Source organism: Danio rerio, chromosome 4, assembly GCF_052040795.2.
Source record: "Danio rerio strain M-AB ecotype USA chromosome 4, GRCz13ab, whole genome shotgun sequence".
Taxonomy (NCBI): domain Eukaryota; kingdom Metazoa; phylum Chordata; class Actinopteri; order Cypriniformes; family Danionidae; genus Danio; species Danio rerio.
The window spans coordinates 31,890,541-31,914,360 of NC_141024.2; the positions used below are offsets into that span (position 1 = coordinate 31,890,541).

General features: G+C 37.5%; 1 non-coding gene across 1 annotated transcript in view; it reads right to left on the reverse strand.

Annotated features, from left to right (window-relative positions):
* Nucleotides 1-864: 864 nt before the first annotated feature.
* si:dkey-69c19.1 overlaps nucleotides 865-23,820 on the reverse strand; it is a 29,055-nt gene continuing 6,099 nt past the window's right edge. Inside the window, exons 2-11 of the transcript XR_015942451.1 lie at nucleotides 23,522-23,690; nucleotides 19,907-21,958; nucleotides 18,743-18,916; nucleotides 15,353-15,448; nucleotides 13,454-13,531; nucleotides 13,186-13,359; nucleotides 12,375-12,548; nucleotides 5,288-5,461; nucleotides 4,428-4,474; nucleotides 865-2,348 (exon numbers count right to left, since the gene is read on the reverse strand). This is a non-coding gene — a transcript (si:dkey-69c19.1). The remainder of the gene's footprint in view (nucleotides 2,349-4,427; nucleotides 4,475-5,287; nucleotides 5,462-12,374; nucleotides 12,549-13,185; nucleotides 13,360-13,453; nucleotides 13,532-15,352; nucleotides 15,449-18,742; nucleotides 18,917-19,906; nucleotides 21,959-23,521; nucleotides 23,691-23,820) is intronic.

Genomic DNA, 23,820 nt, shown 5'->3' on the forward strand with positions numbered 1-23,820 from the left:
AAAATGAGTTTGCTCAAGCTGAAATATTACCAATCGCCAGGACTGACCCTTATATTATCACAAATCTTAAAATGTGCGCACACTACAATACGATATGACAACTGCGACACAGCACACTACAGGATACAATCAAGATTATTGTGTCTGATGGAGCACATCACCTGATTGCAGAGTAACTCTGCTGTTTATTATAGGCTAGCTTACAAATATTTGAACAGCCTGCAGAATGAAAAGAAATGCTGCTTATTAAAAAGAGCACCATCAAGTCCATAAAATGTCTATTATTATTATTACTACGGATCAGAGAAAAGACAAAGGGAGATTAACAGAAAGAATGGATATTTAATGTTCTTTTAGCGGGAAAACCAGTGTGGAGAGTTTTGTATTAAGCACCATTGACAAAACGTGTCAGGGATTTACAATTGAGGATTCTGCAAGTTAATGCTTTCATACGTGTTAGTGTCCATGACAAGTGTATCTTCTGTGGACTTAGAGAGACTGTATTATTGCTATTTGGAATGTACACGCTTAACACTGGAGAAAGTTTGACTCAATGTAAGTTTATTGTGGAGCTGACTATAGTCAGAAACTGAAATGGCAGTCCCTTAACAAAAGTTTAGTTGCTCAAGTAAAACTTGCTCTACTTATCACAAGAAGAAACTAAAAAGATTATGTACATGCTGTCTTTATTTAATTACCCTAATTAAACAAAGATAAACCAGGATCATCCCTTTGCTATATTTCTTAGCTAGAGTTTAGTTAAGGGATCGCCTTTAGAATGTATTTTGCAAAAGAATAAATTCATACTTTACCACACAGGGTCACTTGATGGGTTCTGGAAAATTAATTCAATGTCCAACCAAGTGCAGAAAAGTAATAAAATACACTTTTATTAATAAAATAAAATCCAGGGAAAAAGTAGAATAAACAAAGATACAAATTAGAGAAACAAAATCCTTACTTTATTCTCCGTTGAGAATAAAGGGCCTAAGACATTCAGTATACAGAAGTCAGAAAGCGCAAAGCTGATTTGTACATTTCAGCTTTTATAGCCATGCATAGATAAAGATCAACTCTGAAACCGTGTTGGGAGACAGGTGTTCATAAATCATCCATAAACACAGGTGCATAACCAAATTAAACAGTAGAATTTGAACAGTAGGGAAACCCTTTAGGGAGGCAGATATATAGTCATCCCAGTACATTATAAAACATAACTTAACGTTTAGGCAGTTTAATTATCAGCCTGAATATATAGTGTGCCCACACATTTATGCACTTAGATTCATGTGTGTAAATTGAGCAGAGAGGTCAGCGAAAGTTCCTTTAGCTGGTTTGTTGGTTCGGTGCGCCCTCTGTTGGAGAAACCTCTCCTTTCTCTTATGCTTGGCTTCATCATTAAGAGTTGTGCTTGTACGCATAGGAATATCAGAATACATCAGTGATTTTTTGTGTCTCATATGATTAATGTCATCGGACCAATCAGACACTACAATGCTCAAGAGATTTAGTGTTTTTACTGTCTGGAATGTGGAGGAAGGAGAGCTGCTGTTAGATCTGCTGTGGAGTTACAATGTGTGAAATGAAAAATTATGTAATAAAGTATTTTTGTAAAAAAAATCCCACACACTTAAACACAAACACACTCTCACACAGACACACACACACACTCTCTCTCTCTGTCTTTCACACACACACACACACACACCCACAAACAACAGTGAACACATGCGCATAACACACACGTACACAGCAGTGAACATGCATGCATGTCCAAACACACACACACACACAGCTACTGACTGCTCCTTCTCAGTATTCAGCACAGTTTTACTGATGATCCACACCAAACACAAAATCCAGCACAGAGCGGCTCAGTGAATGTGGTCTGGACTGAGTGGATGAGGCTCATTGTGTCTCTATAGATATTGTAGAAGATCAGAGTCCCTGCACTGTGATCCACGAACACTCCTATTCTCCTGCTGAGCGGTTTCACTGGGAGATCAGTGTGTGTGTAATTGTGCCAGAATATGAAACTGGAGGAAAAGCAGCACAAACTCCAGGATTGAGCATTACGTCCAAACCAACACTCATCAATTATTCCCTTTCTCTTTATGCTCTTATATGACACTGCTATACACACACGATTATCTCCCTCCAGTCAATCTCCCAGTAACATCGTCCACGCACACTCTCTCTGCACAACACCTGAGGATAAAGACCTTCAAATCTGTCTGGATGATTAGGATACGGCAGACGCTTTCCCATACTCTTCACCTCTCTGTTCTCCTCAGACAGAATGAGACAAGTGTATAATGTGTTTGGATCCAGAGTGAGGAAACAGGCATCTGAACACAAGAACACACACATTTATAACCACAGCTCTGTGTGTGTGTGTGTGTGTGTGTGTGTGTGAGAGAGAGAGAGAAAGAGCGAGAAAGACAGATTGTATGTGTGTGTATATGTGAGAAAGAGTGTGTGTGAGAGAGAGTAGCTGCGTTTCCACTATCGTGCCTAAAGCGAACGAGCCAAGGCCAGTCGCGTTTCCACTGTCACTTCAGGGGCCTAATCGGGCCAAATCTGGGCTTTCTTGGGGCCAGCAGCCGACCTTTTTCGACTTGCCGAATACCTTGTGCCAAAGAGGGCCAGCCAGGGCTTCGGGGCAGAGTGAAAGGAGAGGCGGGCACAGTTTTCCGATTGCACACGAGTACATGCGCCAAACAAATAAATAAATAGTTGAAAGAAAACATCAGGAACAAATTATAGGCTGGGGTCTTTTTGCGCATGATCACCCTCATGTTTCTCTTCTAAATGTAAGGCTGCTGCATAAAATAATAAAGTAGTTTTAATTATTTATAAGTGGCTTTTCTTTGCTGCGTCCTCCTTGATGTTTCAATAACGCATAATATTATTTACACCATATTACAGACACAGCAGACAGTAAAGGTTTTCAAGAGTTTTTGTCAAGTTTAAAAGGTGTGTTTGTGCACGTTTAGATGCCTGTATGCGTGTGTGAGACCTAGGAAAAGAGCGCTCCCTTCACAGCTCTGTTGATGCCGCGAGCGGCTTTTATCTTTTATTTTTTATTGTTTTTATTTATTTTGGAGATAATACACTATATGAATACAACAGAAAGACATTAAACTTTACAAATTTCGTGCCCATTTTTGTAGGCTCAACACAATAGTGTCATATCTAGATAAAATAGCCTAAGCTATATTGAAATTATTTAAAGAATTACAAATATCAGATATAATAAAATCACATTAAATAAACCAATATAAAATTAACAAAAGCTAACTATAACAATTAGGTACTATATCAAACCGTTTTAAAGCCATTAAACTTTCATTTTTCAAAAGCCTCTCTGAAAAAAAAAAAGATTTTAAATATTTTCTAAAAACAATAAACACCGGAGAATGTTTTAAATATTATTTATAAAGTATTTGGATAAGATGATATTAATCAAATCATGCAAACAGAGCATTTTCGGGGTGAGTGAAAGCAGAAATAGGCAACCTTTTTTCTGTCTGGAGGTGCGCAGCACTTTACCGCGAATCGGGGAAAACTACATGTTTAAAATGTGTTCTGTGTCCTCAAACAAGTGTGTATGTTTTTATATGACGTGGTAAAATTAAAAAAGGAAAATTTAAATACATAAAGAGCTTTATTAGTGCATAGCTGCTGAGCGCAACGAAATATAGGCTATATTTTATTACGTGCTGCTCTTATGTGGTGAAACACTGAACACTTTCTTTTACTTAAGATATTATTAGCATATATTAGATGTTTCAGTTCTCTCCGGAGCATTTGGGATGAATGTTGGACAGCGTTTGTTTAACTGAGGATGTTATAAAATACATTTTATATCGAGTTATTAACGGAGAATTTTATATATGTGGTGTTATATTATGGATGTGTGCGCTCCCTGCGCTGGGTCTCTCCGTTAGTGGCAAGACCACTGGATTTCGATGCCAACAGTCGGTCGGCGAGTAAATGAATATGATGAATGAGAACACACAGGTATGTGCGTATAGACATGCATTGTACTGCTGTACAGTAATGTGTCATTTGTTTGTTTTGGTTGTCCTAATTTTAATAGTTTCGTGATGATGTGGTGTGCTTTATCTGCCTGATTCCCGCTGAAGTGGGCGGACTGAGTGACGTTTGATTCGGGGGATGTTCTGGGGGCGGGGTTTGCGTGACGCACTGCGAGCTACTAGCCCGACAGTGGAAACGCGACATGATTTTGGCCTCACTGCTCAACCTCCCGGGCGATTGGCCCAGTGTGGCCCGATAAAAGCCCTGGCTCGCACTGGCCGGATAGTGGAAATGCAGCTAGTGTGTGTGTGTGTGTGTGTGTGAGAGAGAGAGAGAGTGAGAGAGACAGAGAGTGTATGTGTATGTTTGTGTGTGTGTAGTCATACATTTGCGTGGTCCTGCTGTGATCCTCATGTCTCCTCCATGATCCAGACTGTAAACACACACAGAGAGAATGAGCTGTTTAGTTTCCCCCTTAAATAATAAGCTAAAGCTAGCACTGAGCTGCTCAGCTGCACGCTCAAAACTCTTCAGCTAAAACACACACTTGTTGGTTCCAGCCGGGATGCACAATAAATCTAACACAATGCATTCTTTTTCTCTGCTGTTGGTGAAGAAAGCGCAGATACTGCTCATGCTGATGGAGACACCCTGCAGCAACATTCATTTATTAGTGATCACACTTTAGCTTTGCCATCGATCTTCACCACATGCGGCATTTGAGCACATGTTGCAGTCCATCTCTAAACTCTGTTCAGATTATTAAAGCTGCTCGCCAGCGCCCAAGTTCCTGACAGATTAGCAAGTGAAAAATACACGTGTGTGCACAGAGAAGAGGAATCCAGATGTTCATTTTAGAACAAGAGTCTAATAATCTAAGTGTCTGACTCCAGAATCTGAATCCATCTTCAATCCCCAACCCAATTTCTGAACTGATAAAGTAGGATTTTTCAGCAGAAATGAGGGAAGAAGTTTCTCTGCTCAGCTCAAATGCTGAAACTGTACAGTGTGTCCCGCTTAACGTCAGAACTGAGCCAATACACTCTCAACATTTACAGAGGAGATTTATTTCACATTCAATGATTTGCTCTTCATTGACATGACTGTAATAATCTACAAGCTAAATCTTCTGTCTGTCCTCACTCTATAACCTCACAGAAAATTTAAGCTGATCAGAAAAGAGCTTTCTAGAGTCTTTTTAAAGCCATTCAGTGTAAAAGCACAAGGCCAGTGATGCTCCACATACTTGAGTTTGTCCAGTGTGTAGTTTGGATCCTCCAGTTTTTCAGAGAGCAGCTTAACTCCTGAATCTCCTGGATGATTGTAGCTCAGATCCAGCTCTCTCAGGTGTGAGGGGTTTGAACTCAGAGCTGAAGACAGAAAACCACAGCCTTCCTCTGTCACCATACAGCCAGACAATCTACAAACACAGCAATAGTCCACATCACACAGTTGGACAATCACACATCACGCCACTGCCGGCCTGCACACACACATTATCGTGTGTGTTAAATGCAAGTGTGCCACCAGCCTATGTTTGAGTAAAGGTCCCGGCCGTTAGATCCCCCCTGGGGGCTGGCTGCCTTCTATGTCTTAATGAAGGAGAAAAAAAACGAAATATGGCTTTGGTCAATTAAAGCACTGGTTATCATGTTGATATAGTTGCAGATCTTCATTTTTGTAAACAGTATGTTTTTAGCAGTAATTTAATGCTGGGCGTGTCATCGTGATTGACAGCTGTGATTGACAGTTTCTCAAAGCAGACCATCTGAGCTTCAGCAGGAGACTGAAGTGTTATTATTTGATTTCTGTGTTATTTTACCATGATATAATGAGTTCAGCAGTAAACTAGTTTCTGACATACAGGATTTGGTGGAACACTGTTTATTCGGTAAGATCAGGGCTCTTTTCGGGCTTTATTAGTTTACTGATACACGCCTAACCACCCAGATAGCAAAATCCACTCGGGCCATTTCCGGCTAGATTCTCGCCTGCCAGAGCCTTACCCCTTGGCCTGACTCTGTCTGCCGTCTACTCACTGTCCGATTCTGGCCCGAGTCAATCGGGCTAGATGCAGTGGCCGTTAGCGAGCCGAGCCCGGAGCTGGCGCGATTGAATCTTCATTATATAAAACCTTACCTTTGGTAACGTTATTACAACCGTTTGTGTTGATATAACAGCAAATGCCGGCTACTTTGTAAACGCAAAGTGTTGGCATTAAGTTTAACCTTTGAATAAAATGCAAACAGCGCCTACATATATATTGCAAATATTCAAATAAAGGACAAAATAAATAATAATAAACCTGTATTGATTGCACAAGTATTATACAAACAAAAATAAAATTGAAGAAATTTTGTAGTGCACAAGAATTAACATTTTCAATATAAAAATAACAATCAAACTGCACAATAAATTGTAACACATTGTAAACAAATTTAAGTAACAATGATGAGGAAAATACATGTGATGGCTATCTAGCAGTAATTCTCTTTAGGGGTCTGAATTAATAATTAGGAAAACGAAAACTAATGTTAGCCGATCTGCCCTGATTTACTTGATTTACAGACTTGATTTACAGGACGTCTCTGCATTGTGAGTTTCGGCATGTTATTGAGTTCATCTACTGAATTTGCTGTAATAAAACATTAATGTTCTAGAAACGAATCTTAAATAACAAATAGAGCTGTAAATGTTATATATTATTTATATAAATCATTTACCGTTTGCTTTTTATTTGAAAACTCCTACTAAACATTAAAATGAACACAAATTCCTTTTTGCCAGATAAAATGAAGGCATCGAATAAACCACATGAAAACGGAGGCAAAAAATAATAACAATGAAAGCGATGTTGCAGCAGCTGACATCAGTTAATGCAATAATACCGCAAAGTTTTTTTTTGTACAAATTGACGAATTGCAGGGTTTGTTCTATAAAGGGTACATCGGAAGCGGAATGTATGAATGTATGATGTTCAGACCTGCAATGTGGTAACACAGTTGTCATGAGGTTAGTTCCGGAGTAAACAAGCGAGAGTGCATCAGACCTCATGTGTCCGCCTCTCTATAAAATAGTGTACGTAACAGGGTTGGGATGTGTAAATATCCTGTTGATATTTAGAAATCTTGCTGTATTTATCATTTAAACACACAATTTGTCCTGTATGGTAAATATTTTACAAGGTAAAATATTTACAAGTTTTATTTTTACCCCTATAACGATAACAAATACCAACAACCCTGTTATAAGACAATATTTTTGGTGCTCATATTAGTCTAACTCAGGCTAGAGTGTATGAAAGATGATTTATTTCTGCAGTCCAACATGTATTGCTTATATTAAATTATAACAGCTTACGCCACACAGTTTTTAAACCATATATTACTGTGTGTTTTTAAATGCAAGGGCTTATATTTACATCAGCGAGCCTTTGTTGTAGAGCAGATATATGCGGTCAAGTAAGAAGTTTGGGTGGGCGTGGTTGATTTTACATCAAGCGTTTGGTTGGAAGCTTGATTCCGCAGCTCCTCTTCTGGCTCCATCAGACAGTCCTTCTGTGCATGCCCAGGGTCCAATTTAAGGAATCTTTTGCGAATGTTTGTGCCCATCACAAGGCGTTTTGCCCTCAAAGCGTTCAATGGAAAATGGTCCTGTCGCATCATCCATTTACAATCATTGGTTAAACGTGATAGAACAAGCAGGCACGGTCTTTGAAGAGGAATATTTGGAAAAGAACTAAACACTGAACTCCCCTGAAATCCACATCACCCAGCCGTAATCACATGTTGTTACTTTAAAGACGCTTCCAAAATTTGCAAATATCAGACATACATTATATTATACAGGCCCATAGCCAGCCTGGTAAAAGGGATGGTTTTTTTTTTTTTTTTTTTTTTTTTCAAAAAGTGGACCTTTTTGCGGTTATATGCCTCAGTTTCTACTTAACTATGAGATTTAAATACTGCATTTTAGTGACATTTTTTGCTGAATTAGCTAGTCAGATGTCATCCTAACCACACTTTTTGATGTACTAAAAATATTCCCTAAAAAATTGCAATTAAAAAACATTTAAAACAAATTTTAAAAATACACATTTGTTACATCATATATCATTAGGAAAAATAGCAATTTGTTAAAGTTTAAAAAAAAAAAAAAAAAACTGTAGCCCACTATGCTGTATTAGACAAAAACAAACTGGCCAGCACATTCAAATGTCCTCAGTCACAATTTGGCCATTTCAATAAAAAATAAAACATAGTAATAATAATAATAATAATAATAATGAAATAATGGTTTAAAAAAAAGTACATTTGAAAATTCCAATTTTTATTGCTCATTTTTATTTCCGAAATAAGGTCCAAGATTTAGAATAAAGTTACCTGTAAAATGTTTTCTCTGTTTAAGAACAATACAGTAGTGAAAGAAGACTTCTCTTACATCAGATTATAGTCCCACCGAAGCAACAGCCGACAAATGATTCCGTTTGGTCTTAAAGCCTTTTCCGATGGATTATTTTCATTATGTATGATGACATAGCAGTCAAAATAGGACAAATAAGCTCATGTATGAAACAAATTCTGTACCTTTGTCGGTGAGGGGTGGGTGACCCGAACCTCTCCTGCCTACAGGCCTGAAAAGTCAGAACATGTGTTATGCTCATAGTAAACACAGGTTTTTCGGGCGCAGGGCAGATTTTCTCCAGGTCATAATTTATTTTGTTTATATCAATTTTGTCCAAAAAATTATTATACTTATCCAGTTTCATCTGGAATGCATCCCAGTGATCAAAACACAGACGTGGCGGCATTAGCGCCTTTAGCTGTGAAGTGACCTATGACAGCTGAGGACTCCTCTTGCCATTAAAGCCTTTGTCTGACAGTTGTTTAAAAAAATAATGTCAAAAATAGGGAAAGGGAGGTCATGTACTGGACAAGTCAATAAATATACAGGACGTCCCGGCTAAGGCGGCCAGTCAGCCTAGAACCTCATGGATTTTCATCTGTTAGGAAGTAAGTAACTTTACCCTTATCCTGCTTGGCAGTCTTTTTGAACATATATATTTTATGTATAATTTATGGGCAGACTGGCCATCTGGCAGACAGGGCAGTTTCCTGCTGGGCCGACGTACTTTTTGGGGCGGGCTGATCAAATTCTTATGATCTGGTCGGCCCATAAAACACTTAGCAGACTGTCATGTTTTTCTGCCTAAGTGATTGACGATCCTGTAAACTTTGACGCTCTGAAAGTAAGATGTTTCTTTTCCGGACAGAGCGGCCCATGTGACCTAATCTGCAGCCCATTGGTTCTTTTTTTATTGACATTGGGCTGACCCAATCACAAACTTCCATGCTGAGCTCTGTGTAAGCGTGCAAAGTAGGTGTGTATTTGTCAAAATAGTCGAGAGTCATGCTAGAGCTGCACAATCAAAAAAAAGATTGCGATCTCGATTCGACCACCTAGAGGATCTTAATCCAGCATTTCTACGATTCTGTCAGTCATATTTTCAAGTTCAGGAGAGAAGAAAAGGCGACTGCATGAGTCTTTTCATTGTTTCACACACGTTGCTCAGTGACATGGACACCTCCAAATGATGTTGAATAAGTCACATACTGTATTTATAAGGTATAATTCACCTAAAAATGTCATTTTTTTCGCCATATAATGATGTTTTCGCGGCCGGGAAATCACACATGATGTGAGCTGCTGACCATGAGCTGTAATCACAGAGAGGGAGGGAGCACGCCCTACTTAATGATAGATGCGCGCGCCTACTTTAGTGATCAGAACCTGCATATGCTGTAACAGGTAATACAGTTGTAAATAATACTCAGTTTGTGGCACAGAGTGATCGTTTGTGAGCTGCGCGTGAAGTATGAACAAGCACTTAGCAGTCAAAATGAAACCGAAAGTGTGCACTTCATTTAAACGATCAAATCGCATTTTGGAGTTATGATTACGACAAGCATTTGATGTGTGTTTTCTTTCATAGCGAACAGAGTTTGCCATGAAAATAAATGTTTACAGTGTCAGTATACCTACTCTAGCTTAAATATTGTTGAATATAATCTAATAATGACAAATGTCTGATTTTACCAGTGAATAAAATTGTTTAATAATTTTGTCAATGACAGACTGCAATCTCAAACATAATAATTCAACATCAGAATTATTATAAGTAGAATAGAATTATTTATAGAAACCAGTAGACCTAAACATATTATTATTGATGTTTTGCCATATGTTTGTTTTTACCATACCTTTATTTTACATCTACAGAATCGTGAGAAAATCGTGATCTTTGTTTTAAGCAAAAAAATTGCGATTCTCATTTTAGCCAGTATCATGCAGCTCTAAGTCACGCCTGTTCTCAAGCGGCGAGCAGGCATTTGCCTTTTGCATCTGCACTCTGCAGCGTGCAGCGGAGCACAGATCAATATACTCCTGTTACTGTTATACTCTAGTTACCAATCTGTCCATATAAATATACTTTTTTTTTTACTTTTAATCTGCACAATGGCCCACGGCACCTTCCTCCTATGCTCCCTATGCAAGTCTTTATTTTACAAATTATAAAGAATGTCTGCTATTCAAGCTCTATGAGGAGTGTCATTCATGTATTTTAAGATGCACTCGGTCAGAAGACAATCGCATGAAATATCATGACATTGTGTTTTTGATCATTAGCATGATGTAGGCTTATAGTGACAATAATATTTATACAATATGGATATAATAATATTTATACATGACCAAACTAGTGTGCAACTTATCAACTTTTTTTACATTTAATTTTTTAGTTCAGGCCCAAACAAATATTTGTTGCATTTTTTAATTGTTTAAGTTCATTTGATTGACAATGTAAAATCTTTTAGCATCGTTTGATGTTTCATTGTTGAGTAAAAGAAATTTTAAGGGTCTCTGATACATTGCTTTTATTATTTATCTTTATTTTATTAATCAACATTAACTGTGTGCGTCAGCATTCAGTTTTTATGTTCATAATTTATTAGGCTCCCTCAAAACACAGAGGCAGACACAAGATGGACTTCTAGTGTGGATTATAATTTTATTATAATAGTAACAAAAAAATAAGTTTTTAATTTGTCAACTCGTTATTTCCTATTCATGGCTTTTGTGCTTTTATAGAATGGGAGTTAGTAAACATATTCAAGGGCGTGCACAGATGGGGAGCCTTTTGATTGAGGTATGGGCCCCCTCTGGCCCAAAATGCCAGGGCTGATTTTTTGTCCCAGTCCAGCCCTGCAATAAGTGCAATTGTTTGTGTTCAATACTTTAGTATTATAATTTTCCATTTTCCATATCAGTGATGCCTGTATTTTGGTTTTTTTTGCAGTCCACCTAGAATCCAACATGGAAATCAATGTTTTCTTTATTGGCATTGATTGTTTTGAAATTCAAATGTCATTAACATGCCAGTGTTTTTATTTCTGTAATAAATATGGCTGTCAAGCCAGGTTCTTGATGGTTTATTGTGGGTTTGTTGTTTACATGAAGAAATCTGTGTTACAAGTTAAACAAAAATTCTAATAAACAATTATACTTTGAATTTAAATAGTTTTTTAATTTTAACATTAATTTTACATTCGAATAGCCAAAATGACAAGTTTCAGTCTTTTAAATGCGATTAATAAAAAAAAAAAGTGTGATTAGTTTTTTTTAATCAATTGACAGCACTAATTTATATATATATATATATATATATATATATATATATATATATATATATATATATATATATATATATATATATATATATAAATTGAACCACCTGGGTATCATTTAGTTTTTTAGAAATGAGTAATCAGGGTTATTTTCAGACGCATGTGAAGTGAATATATTGGTTCACCGAGTCCCTTACAGGAAACTCCTAAATACATGCTTATAGTGTGTTTATATTATTATAGTGGTTTAGATTACAATAAGAGTGTCATGTGACTTTTATATGTTTACAAGTAAATGCAAATTAAACAAAAAGTAGAGCATGTCTACACTTCACCAGGGCACAAAATATAAATATTATAATATAAAAATATAAAATATGAATAAATAATCCTTAAAGTAAACAGATTACGTTAACTTTAATTCATATTTGGGCATATTGGAAAAAGAGAAGCTCTGAAAAGTGCAACATTTTGCAGTCTACTCAGTAATGCTTTTAAATATATTTTTATAAACCTACATTAGTATAGTTACAATTGAAATCACATCCCTGTAAGTGTTTTGTTTCGTTTTCTGCCAATGCACTGAACGGGGCTCCACATTTGATAACCCAATATGAAACTGTATCTGTTGAGTGTAATATAATTTACCTCAGTGTCTCCAGTTTACAGTTCACAGTCTTCTGTCCATCAGAGAGAAGCTTCACTCCTGAATCCTGCAGGTCATTGTTACTCAGGTCCAACTCTCTCAGGACACAGTTTGAGGATTGTAGAGCTGAAGACAAACTCTCACAGGACTGAACAGTGAGATTACACATGGCCAGTCTGAGAAACAAGAACACAGATTACATTAACAGTGTGATTTTAGTAATTCATCTGATGTGAAAAACAAACTATGAGTTTAATAATATGACAAAAGTATTTGATTTTGTGTTAATTAGAATGATTGATAATGTTATTTAATAAAACTGAATTCTAAATGGCATCTAATATTCTTGAATATTTGTAAATGTAAGAAAACTGCTAAATTTTAGCTTATACAAGAGGGCCATGAGACTTTTTATATTTATGATCTTGCAAAATGCAAATTATCAGAGCCTGTCAAAACTGCTGCAGAGTCCAGCAACCTCCTTAGACCTTATCCACATTGCTTCTGTTGTTTCTGTTCTTTGGTCAGAATGACCAAAACATCTGACAAAATCCTGAATATAACTTTCCAATAAACCAATTTAAAGATAAACTATAAATATGATCAAATAAAAATATAAATAAAGATTTTAAATGTAATTAATTAAAATCATCTTTAACATAGACTGATTTCCTGAACTGTATGAGAAAAAGAGCAACTTTCATTTGAAAAAGCAGCATTTTGCAGTTTATCCACTAATGCTCTTAAATATATCTGGACATTTCCATCTAAATCAAAACACTTTTTGTTACTGTTGAGTGTAAAATCATTTACCTCAGTGTCTCCAGTTTACAGTTTCCAGTCTTCAGTGCATCAGAGAGAAGCTGCACTCCTGAATCTTGCTGGGCATTGTGACTCAGGTCCAGCTCTCTCAGGACACAGTTTGAGGATTGTAGATCTGAAGACAAACTCTCACAGGACTGAACAGTTAGTTTACACATTACCAGTCTGAAAAAAATATATAATTAGAGTTAAATTTTTTAGTAATTTGTTTAATGTAATAAATAAATACAATCAATCAATCAGGTGTTTGAACTCAGACCTCAGTGTCTCCAGTTTACAGTTTGGACTCTTCAGTCCATCAGAGAGAAGCTTCACTCCTGAATCCTGCAGGTCATTAGCCGCATTTCCACTATCGGGCCAGTGCGAGCCAGGGCTTTAATCGGGCCGGGGCGGGCCAATAGCCCGGGAGGTTGAGAAATGATGCTGAAATCATGTCGCGTTTCCACTGTCGGGCTAAAAGCTCACAGCGCGTCACGCAAACACCGCCCACAGAACGTCCCCGAATCAAACGTCACACAACCCGCCCACTTCAGCGGGAATGAGGCAGATAAAGCACACCATAGAATCATCACGAAACGAAACCATTAAAATGAAGACATCCGAAACAAACAAATGACAAGTTACTGTACAGCAGTACATGAAATGTCTATAGGCACAGACCTGTGTATTTCCATTCATTACATTTGTTTACTCGCCGACCGACTGCATTGTGCATGGAGTGCTCTCGCCACTAACGCAGGGACCCAACACAGAGAGCGCACACATCCATAATATAAAGCCACAGAAATTATCCTTTATAACTCGATATGGCATGTATTTTTTAACATCCTCTTGTTGATAGAAGTCGTGTTAAGTTTTCAGCACAAGAGCGAGTAGCCTAATAAAATATAGCCATATTTGTTGCGCTCGGCAGCTATTCACTAAAACTCCTCATTTAAAGTTTCATTTATAAATTTAACCACGTCATATAAAAACATAAACAGTTTGTTTGAGGATATAGAACACATTTTGTGTTTGGACTTTCCCCCATATGCGTTTAAAGCAGCGAGTGCTGCGCAAGACTGAGTGACAGAAAAAAAGGTATAGGCTACATTCTGCTTTCGCTCACCCAAATAATGCTCTGTTTGCGCGATTTGATTAATATCATCGTTTCTAAATACTTTATAAATATTTACTTATATAAATATTTACTTTATATAAATATTTCAAACCTTCTCCGGTGATTATTGTGTTTAGAAAATATCGAAAATCTTTTTTTTTTGTCAGACAGTTCTTTGTAAAATGAAAGTTAGGCTATATGTGGCTTTAAAACGGTTTGATTTATGTATTGTATATAGGCTACCTGCATTGTTACAGCTAGCATTTGTTTATTTTATATTGGTTAATTTATTTAATGTGATTTTATATATATCCGATATTTGTAATTCTTTAAATTATATTTCAATATACCTTAGGCTATTTTATCAAGATATGACAATATATTGTTTAAAGTCTACAAAAGTGGGCACGTATTTTGTTAAGTTTATGACTTTCTGTTGTATTTGTATGTGTATTATCTCCAAAATAAATAAAGAAAAAAGCCGCTCGCGGCATAACAGAGCTGTGAAGGAGCGCTTTTGCCCGGTCTCACACACACATACAGGCATCTAAACGTGCACAAACAAACAAACATTTTAAACTTGACAAAAACTCTCGAAAACCCTTTACTGTCTGATGTGTTTTTAATATGGTGTAAAGATTATTATGCGTTATTGAAACATAAAGGAGGACGCAGCAAAGAACGTCACTATAAATTAAAACTACTTTATTATTTTATGCAGCAGCCTTACATTTAAAAGGGAAACATAAGGGTGATCATACGCAAAAAGACCCCAGACTATAAGGCCAGATGTTTTCTTTCCCTTATTTCTTTATTTGTTTGGCGCATGTACTCATGTGCGATCAGAAAACTGCCCGCCTCTCCTTTCACTCCGCCCCGAAGCCCCAGCTGGCCCTCCTTGGCCCAAGGTATTCGGCGGGCCGAAAAAGGCCGGCCGCTGGCCCCAAGAAAGCCCCGCTTTGGCCCGATTAGGCCCCAGAAGTGACAGTGGAAACCCCACTGGCCTTGGCTCGCCCTGGCTCGCTCGCTTTAGGCGCGATAGTGGAAACGCGGCTAGTGCTACTCAGGTCCAGCTCTCTCAGGACACAGTTTAAGGATTGTAGAGCTGAAGACAAACTCTCACAAGACTGAGCAGTGAGATTACAGCTCTGTAGCCTGTGTAGAGGACAAAAAGAACATTGTATTATTTTGTGTGAGTGCGGATGTAATTATTAAAGTGCCTATGAGGAGTGATTACTTCTCTGAATGTCTTTAATGGTCATAACAACACACATAGGAGCACTGGAAACACTAAACACAGGTCTCTGGCTATCATTTTCTGAGTCCAAATAAAGACATGATATCGGTGATTTTGATAGAGGGAACTCTCTGCTCAAAGCGTGTAAGTGAAAAAGTGGGCATGGCCAGTGGGCGGGGCTTGTTTTTCTACTGTGAGCTGATTGGATGTTGTATAGTAGGCATTTCATTCAGAAAGATTAGGTGCGTTCAACATCAAGCGCTGCTGCAGCAATCAAGGAGATTAGCCGAGTGCAGGCTGGAGAGCAGTTGAAAACGGAGCCGTCAAGCCAGACACTTTGGGGCTCAAAGTTGCTGCAGTCATGATGACCGATCACATGGCCTGATCATTTATTTATTTACTTATTTACTTACAGCAATAACAACAAAATATTTACAGTACAAATTAAACAGAATACAGTCTCTACAAACTATGGTTAATTTTTAAACAATAAGGGAATTAAGAATTAAATTTAAGCAGCCCATATAACAAAAGCATGATAAAAAAAGAACAAACAAGTGAGCACATAAAAAGGAGATCAATATCCACGTACAGGCCAAACACAAAACATTTATTTATTCATTTTCTTTTTGGCTTAGTTCCTTTATTAATCTGAGGTCGCACCACAGCAGAATGAACCGCCAACTAATCCAGCATGTTTTATGCAGTGGATGCCCTTCCAGCTGCAACCCATCTCTGGGAAACATCCATACAAACTCATTCACTACGGACAGTTTAGCCTATCGATTCACCTGTACCACATGTCTTTGGACTGTGGGGGAAACCGAAGCACCCAGAGGAAACCCACGTGAATGCAGGGAGAACATGCAAATTCCACACAGAAATGCCAACTGACCCAGCCGAGGCTTGAAACCAGCAACCTTCTTTCTGTGAGGCAACAGCACTACCTACTGCGCCACTGTGTCACCTAAACACGAACCAATAAGCACAAATTCTAGGAGTTGAAACATCAGTCTTTAAGCTACTAGACGTTAAATGGTATGCTAAAAAGGGGTTTACATTCATAGACATAAAACTTTGCAATATATATTCATTTAAAACCCAAAACAGGGTGTTTTGATTAAGTCTGAAACATTGATTAAGATTATTTTGGATAATAAAAGCATTTACGCAGAAGCTCTTTAATCCAAAAAGATTGAACAAGAGGACATTCCTAAAATAAAATAAGTGAGGTACGCTTTAAGTAGAAGTTTCCCAGAAAAAGCAGGTACATCAATGTGACTTTTAACATTTCTGCATAAATGGCTCGACAGGAAATAAAATATTTTATAATCATATATTTTTATATTTAATAAAATATATTTTTAACTTAATTTGTTAAGAAATCTTTATAGGGGTGTCAAGATCAATGATGCTAATTATATTATTACAAGTATGTAAGACTTATTTGAGGTAATATTTAGACTATTCACTAAAGTTTTTGGTTAAAATCACTTAACGAATAAACCTGTGCAAATGATCTAGCTTTTAAGAACAAATTATTCAACAAAAGATGATACTGCGGTAAAAAAAATGTTGTAGTTATTTAATAAGCATGATGTGTACAAGATAGAGAGGGTATGAACAGTCAACTGTTTGTTTTGAAAATTGTGAGATGGAATTTGTCCAATAATAAACCTGAAACAAACGTGGTTGATGTCATGCGGTGAACTCAGCCAATCAAGTAATATCAGTGTCATCATCGCAGCTCCAGCATTCGCTCTTCAGGAGCGCTGTCACGATACTTTGATCCCACAAGTGACAGTCACGTGGCATCCGCGCCGCTTCAATCCGGACAACATTTCTACCCAGCATGCACTGCTTTAAGCCAGATTTAGATCGATTTGCGCAGCACTGCATGAAGTCAAACGCATATAATGTTTTTCAACCTAACAGACTCCTCCTTACCATTCCTGTCTGTTGTCAAAACTGACAGCTGAAGGGGCGTGGTTAAGTATGTTAGCCACACCCAATGCCTCAGACAGATGTAGTCTTACAACTTAGAAGAAAGAAAACAGGAAGTGCATTTTCAGATTTCAACTCAAATTTACTAGCTCAGTTTATTTGAACATTCAACACTCTAAACTCCTGTGGCTTCATCACCTGACATGCCTGCAAACCCTCAGTATCTTACCAAGATGTCTGCCTAGGAGTCATTACACAAGATGGATGCCATGACCCCAGCTATTATGGTGGCCACATCAGGGCCTCCAGCTGTTGAGGATCTCTGGCCACAAACCTCCACAAAAAGTGGGCTTCTGCTACACCTAAATCATCATGGAGAGTTTTACCAGCTCCCCTAAAGCTCTGTCCTCCAGCTGTTTATTCTTATCCACAGGATCTGGTCTGGTTTACTGTCCAGTAGTTTCTGCCTTGGCTTTGCCCTCCTCCCTGTCCACCTGCCTTATCCTGTACCCTGTCATGATTTCTATTAACCTGCCTCTCCCCCATCACCCTTGTCCACTGTAACACCTTCAGCTGGCTGAACTCACTCTTGTTTAGTGTATTCCTGTGAGAATCATAATTATCAGTAGCATTTGCTATTTTCTGACTTCACAATACATAACAAAAAAAAAAGAAGCAAAAATAATGATAATAAACTAATCACTAGATTTACAGAAGAATACAGGAGAGCAACTAAGCAGCTTTAAAGTAAACACTACTACACTAGTGGACTACTCTAATCAGAAGGCTATTGCAGTTTAATCAGGGACACAGATGACTGTAACCTGATCATTATTAGCATAGAGAAGGTCAAAATAGACGGAATGGAGAAAACAACATCAGTGAGATCATTCCACTCTAACCAGAACCGACTTAATTTCCACACACACAAAACTAATAAAACACATTCAAATTCACAAGTCAGACAAAAATAAAACCCAATGAGCAGAGCCAGACAGATTTATGTGGAATGATTTTGGGAGTATCGTTAAAAAAAAAACAAAAGAACAAGAATCAATGATAATTTCAGCGGAATTTGCACTTAAGAGCAATAATATATAAGTTTTCTCATATTTGACTTTACACCTGAAACAAGAAATATTTACACTAAATAAACAAAAAATAAAATACATTACAGCATAAGCTCGTTAATTCATCATACTTTTTTTGCACCTTGTAAAAGTAATTTGTGGCAGCAATTATTTTAGGGAAACTTTCTTTTATTTTACCTCAGTGTCTCCAGTTTACAGTTTGGACTCTTCAGTCCACCAGAGAGAAGCTTCACTCCTGAATCCTGCAGGTCATTGTTACTCAGGTCCAGCTCTCTCAAGGCACAGTTTGAGGATTGTAGAGCTGAAGACAAACTCTCACAATACTGAACATCGAGATAACACCACTGTAGCCTGTGCAGAGGACAAAGAACAACAAAATCAGCAGTAAGAAATGAGCACTGTTGAGTGTTCATGAGTCCAGTCTACATTGATAAAAGCAACACTGAAAAATAAACTATATATATATTGCTAAAAAACTAAAGGAAACACTAAAGTAACACATCCTAGATCTGAATGAAATGTTTTCATTAAATACTTTGTTCTTTACACAGTTCAATGTGCTGACAACAAAATCACACAGAAATGATCACTGGAAATCAAATGTATTAACCCATGGATGTCTGGATTTGAAGTCACACTCAAAACTTTAGTGAATTGCAGGAACTGCTGACACACTCCAGCCACATGGGCATTTCCAGAACAAGCCTATAATTTCATTTAAAATATACTCTTTTTGTTTATTTATTTAAACTACATTAAGCTAAATGAAATCCGTATTTCATCATTCATATGAATTTAATGAGTTATTAAAAATATCATTAAAAACTAAAAGAGCATTTTACTGAGCTCAGTGTAAAGTTTAATGTTTAGGCCTACAGTAAATGTAATATTAGATGCATGTCTGCGGTGAGACGGCAATACTGCGTTTAAAATTACACTATTTCTCTTTAGAAAACAAACACAATTATCCAAGCGCAACGCGGTGTTATATTTGAGCAAATACACATCAACTAATGTCCTATTTAGCTGGAGAAGCACAGAGTTTTGCAATGATTTGAGTTATTTTTTAGGATAAAACATAAAGCAAATGTTGTTTGTGCGAGTAAAAAGTTAAGAAAAGTTTGTTAAATACATTTAAAAATGGTTAAATAAATGAACAAATAAGGAAACAGAAAATGCCACGTCCCCATGCAGTAATATGGTGTATCAATGAACTCACAGGGGGTGGAGGCAATATGTCCAGCTAAATATTTTCTGTTAAAGCAGGGCAGTGATTTGGTAAACTTATCTGAGTCTTCAGTGCAGACTGATGTGTGTCTTCTGTGATGAATGAATACTTACAGAGCTCTTCTGCAGTTTCTTACAGCTGGTATAAGTCTCCATCTTCCCTTAGGTGATGTGTTCAATTTATTAGAGTCTAACTCATCCAGCGGCTCCTCTGCCATCTCAATCATGTAGGAGATTATTGAGCAGTGAGCAGGAGAGAGTTCCTCCTCTGAGTGTTTGTCTGATTTCACAAACTCCTGAATCTCTCTGGCCAGAGTCTGATCTTTCACCTCCAGCAGACAGAGGAACAGATTGATTGATCTTTCAGCTGAGAGATCATAATCTGTTATGATCATGTCTTTAATGTGCTGTGTAATTGTCCTGATGCTCTCTGAGCTCTCCTCTGTGTGTGTCAGCAGATCCTGGAAGAGTCTCTGATTGGACTCCAGTGAGACGCCCAGCAGGAACCACAGGAACAGATCCAGATGACCATTACTACTGCTGACAGCTTTATATATTGCTAAACTGAGCAGATGGCACAGAGAGAACTCAGAGCTGGACTGTACAAATTGAACATCTGAATCTTTAAATTCATTACCATCTGACACATCTTCATCATCTGAATATTTACTCTCATAAAGCAACCTCAGTGGTTCTCTCTTCTCTGTTAAATACCAGTGAAACACAAAGAAAGCAGCCAGAAACTCCTGAAAGCTGAGATGGATGAAGCTGTAGGCTTTCCTCTGATGAATCACAGATTCCTCCTTGAAGATCTCAGTGCAGATCCCAGAATACACCGAGGCGTCAGTGACGTCTATGCCGCTCTCAATCAGGTCCTCCTCATAGAACATTACATTGCCCTTTATCAGCTCTCTGAAAGCCACTTCAGCAAGTTTGAGGATCACTCCTCTGTTGGTCTCCCGGAGTTTCTCTGGATCTCTCTCTTCATACTTCTGCTTCCTCATGTTGATCTGAATCAGCAAGAAGTGGATGTAAATCTCAGTAAGAGTTTGAGGGATTTCTGCACTCACATCTTCTTCCAGCAGCTTCTGAAGCACAGTGGAGGAGATCCAGCAGAAGACGGGTATGTGGCACATGATCTGGAGGCTTCTTGATCTTCTGATGTGGGAGATGATTCTGCTGGCTTGATGCTCGTCGCTGATTCTCTTCCTGAAATATTCCTCCTTCTGAGGTTCAGTGAATCCCTGAATTTCTGTCAGACGGTTGATGTATTTGGAGGGGATCTGATGGGCTGCTGCAGGTCTGGAGGTGATCCAGATGAGAGCAGAGGGAAACAGATCACCTCTCATGAGGTTCAAAATCAACACAGACACTGATGAAGATTCAGTCACAGCACAAACTTTCTCCTCATCTGATGAAGATTCAGTCACAGTACAAACTTTCTCCTCATATGATGAAGATTCAGTCACAGCACAAACTTTCTCCTCATCTGATGAAGATTCAGTCACAGCACAAACTTTCTCCTCTTCTGAAAACCTAAGTGTGATTCTGCTTTCATCAAGACCATCAAAGATGAACACAACTCTACACTGCTCATAAATCATGGGCTCCAGATCTTCAAGTTCAGGATGAAAGTCCAGCAGAAGTCTGTGAAAACTGTACTGATGATCTCGGATCAAGTTCAGTTCTCGAAATGGAAGCACAAACATGAAATCTACATCCTGATTGGCTTTTCCGTCGGCCCAGTCCAGAATGAACTTCTGCACAGAGACGGTTTTTCCGATTCCAGCGATGCCTTTAGTAAGAACAGTCTTGATCTGGGCTTTCTCCTTTATTTTCTCCTCATGTCCTGCTCCAGCTGAGGCTTTAAAGATGTCATTGCAGTAGACTGGAGTGTGTTGTGAGGGTCTTGTTTGGGCTGTTTTTTCCATCTGTAAAACGTCATGCTCTCTATTCACTCCTTCACTCTCTCCTTGTATAATATAGAGCTGTGTGTAGATCCTGTTCAGTAGAGTTTGACTGTCTCGATGTTTGATTTCCTCAAATAATCTCACATACTTGTTCTTCATGCTGGTTTTGTGCTGGTCTTTGACTCTCTGCAGTTCATCATGTTCTGGTTGGAGTGAATCCTGTTGCAGGTCTCCAGTCTGATCATCTCTATCCACACTGCAGGAAAAACAACGACACAAAGAATGAATGAGTATGAGTGTAAAGAACCTTTAATAAAGCCATGTGTGTTTTTTCTGAAACAGCTGAGACACAATACACATATTTAATCCAGAAGTATACTAATGCAGAAACTGTTTCAGATCAGCAAGAACCGGCCACAGTCTTCAAATGTTTCTCATAGCTCTATTGTGAAGCACTTTACGCACCACACACTGATCACGTCTAATGCTCAAAATGCTGTAAACATTTGACAGTGTTTGTCATTTATTAAATGTGACCCATCAGTCATTTACAATAATTTATTTACAATTATGCTGGATGCTCACTAAAGACATTTAAAATCTTTTAAGATAAAAATGTGAGAGAGCACAAGCATGAGGACAAAAGATCCTAGATAACCTGTTCTGTAGTGTGTAATGTAGAAAGTTTTCTTTTATTGTATAATTAATTGTATGTTGCTCTGAATCTTGTATTTTGCTGTCTGTAGTTCTGAAGGTTGTTGTGATCATATACTTGTTAAATGTTTTGCCATCAATAAGAAAATAATCATCTTCTGCCATCTCAGCTGTCTGAATCTTTCAGTGCTTCACCATGCCTGTGTTTGCTCGGCTTCTGTCAGCTCACTTTCTGACTGAATATAGTGTTTGTTTAACCCAATAATCTTTAGATCATACAAGCGTTTGTTCTCAAAGGGTCAGGATTTCAGTAACACTGTAACATTGCTCCACTTTATTAAGATAATAAACAGAGGATTTAAACACAGTTTCATTTTAAACAAGTATCTCTTTTGCCATTCACTCTACTAACTCTAACAATTTGAGTTTCAGTACTTTACTTACTACTACTTCAGTACTTCACTAATGATCAAATGTGAGTGTTACAGTTGCCATATATTTGTAGTATTTTTGCCTCCTGTTTTCTCTCTCTCTCTCTGTTTTGTCTCTCTCGCTTTCTCCCAGCCTGTCATTTCCTTTAGGCCTACCTTCACGAGATCCGATTGCTCAGGAGGCCAGCCGATCATCTTTGGGCGCAAAGCATGGTCATATAAAAGGACACCAGGAAAAGCGGAGGAAAGCACTTTTCCTTTGATCTTGTTTTTGCTTCACTTTTGTTTCGGTAAAATTATTTTTTATTACTTTTGTAGCTACTTTGTGATTTTTGTACATCTTTATTTCGATTGTTTTTGTTTATTACTTTCTGGCCCAGCACTTACCTGACAGTATTGAGACTTCGAGTTCACTCTTTTCCTCAGAGTAAGGTGGATATGGAAAATGTTATATGAATTCCATTTTGCAAACAAGTAGACATTCCATTATTTAAAACACCAGGTAAGAAGTGAACGCCATCATATATATATATATATATATATATATATATATATATATATATATATATATATATATATATATATATATATATATATATATATATATATATATATATATATTGTTTTTTCATATATATATTAAAACCTGTACATTAAAACCACAACTAATAGAGAGTAAATATAATATCTTTTAAAAAAATAATCATATGAAATGTAGTGTGTAGACCTAATACCTGCATCCTGTAAACAAATTCAGATCTCCAGAAGTGTGCGTTTCCTCCATGATGGATCTGAAAAGTTTGATCTCCAGCAGAAACTCTAGAGGAAACTGATGAACAATCACAGTTCTCCAGTCATTGAACAGCCTTCAAAATTCAGCTGAATGCAGGAATAGATCAGCAACTGAGACACATCATGAGTAAACAAACAAAAGAATCATCATTCAGTTGATTAGAAATAAAATATAATCATACATACAGATTCACATAAACCTTATGCCAAGTTCAGACAGGTTAGGAGAAAATGCCGACAA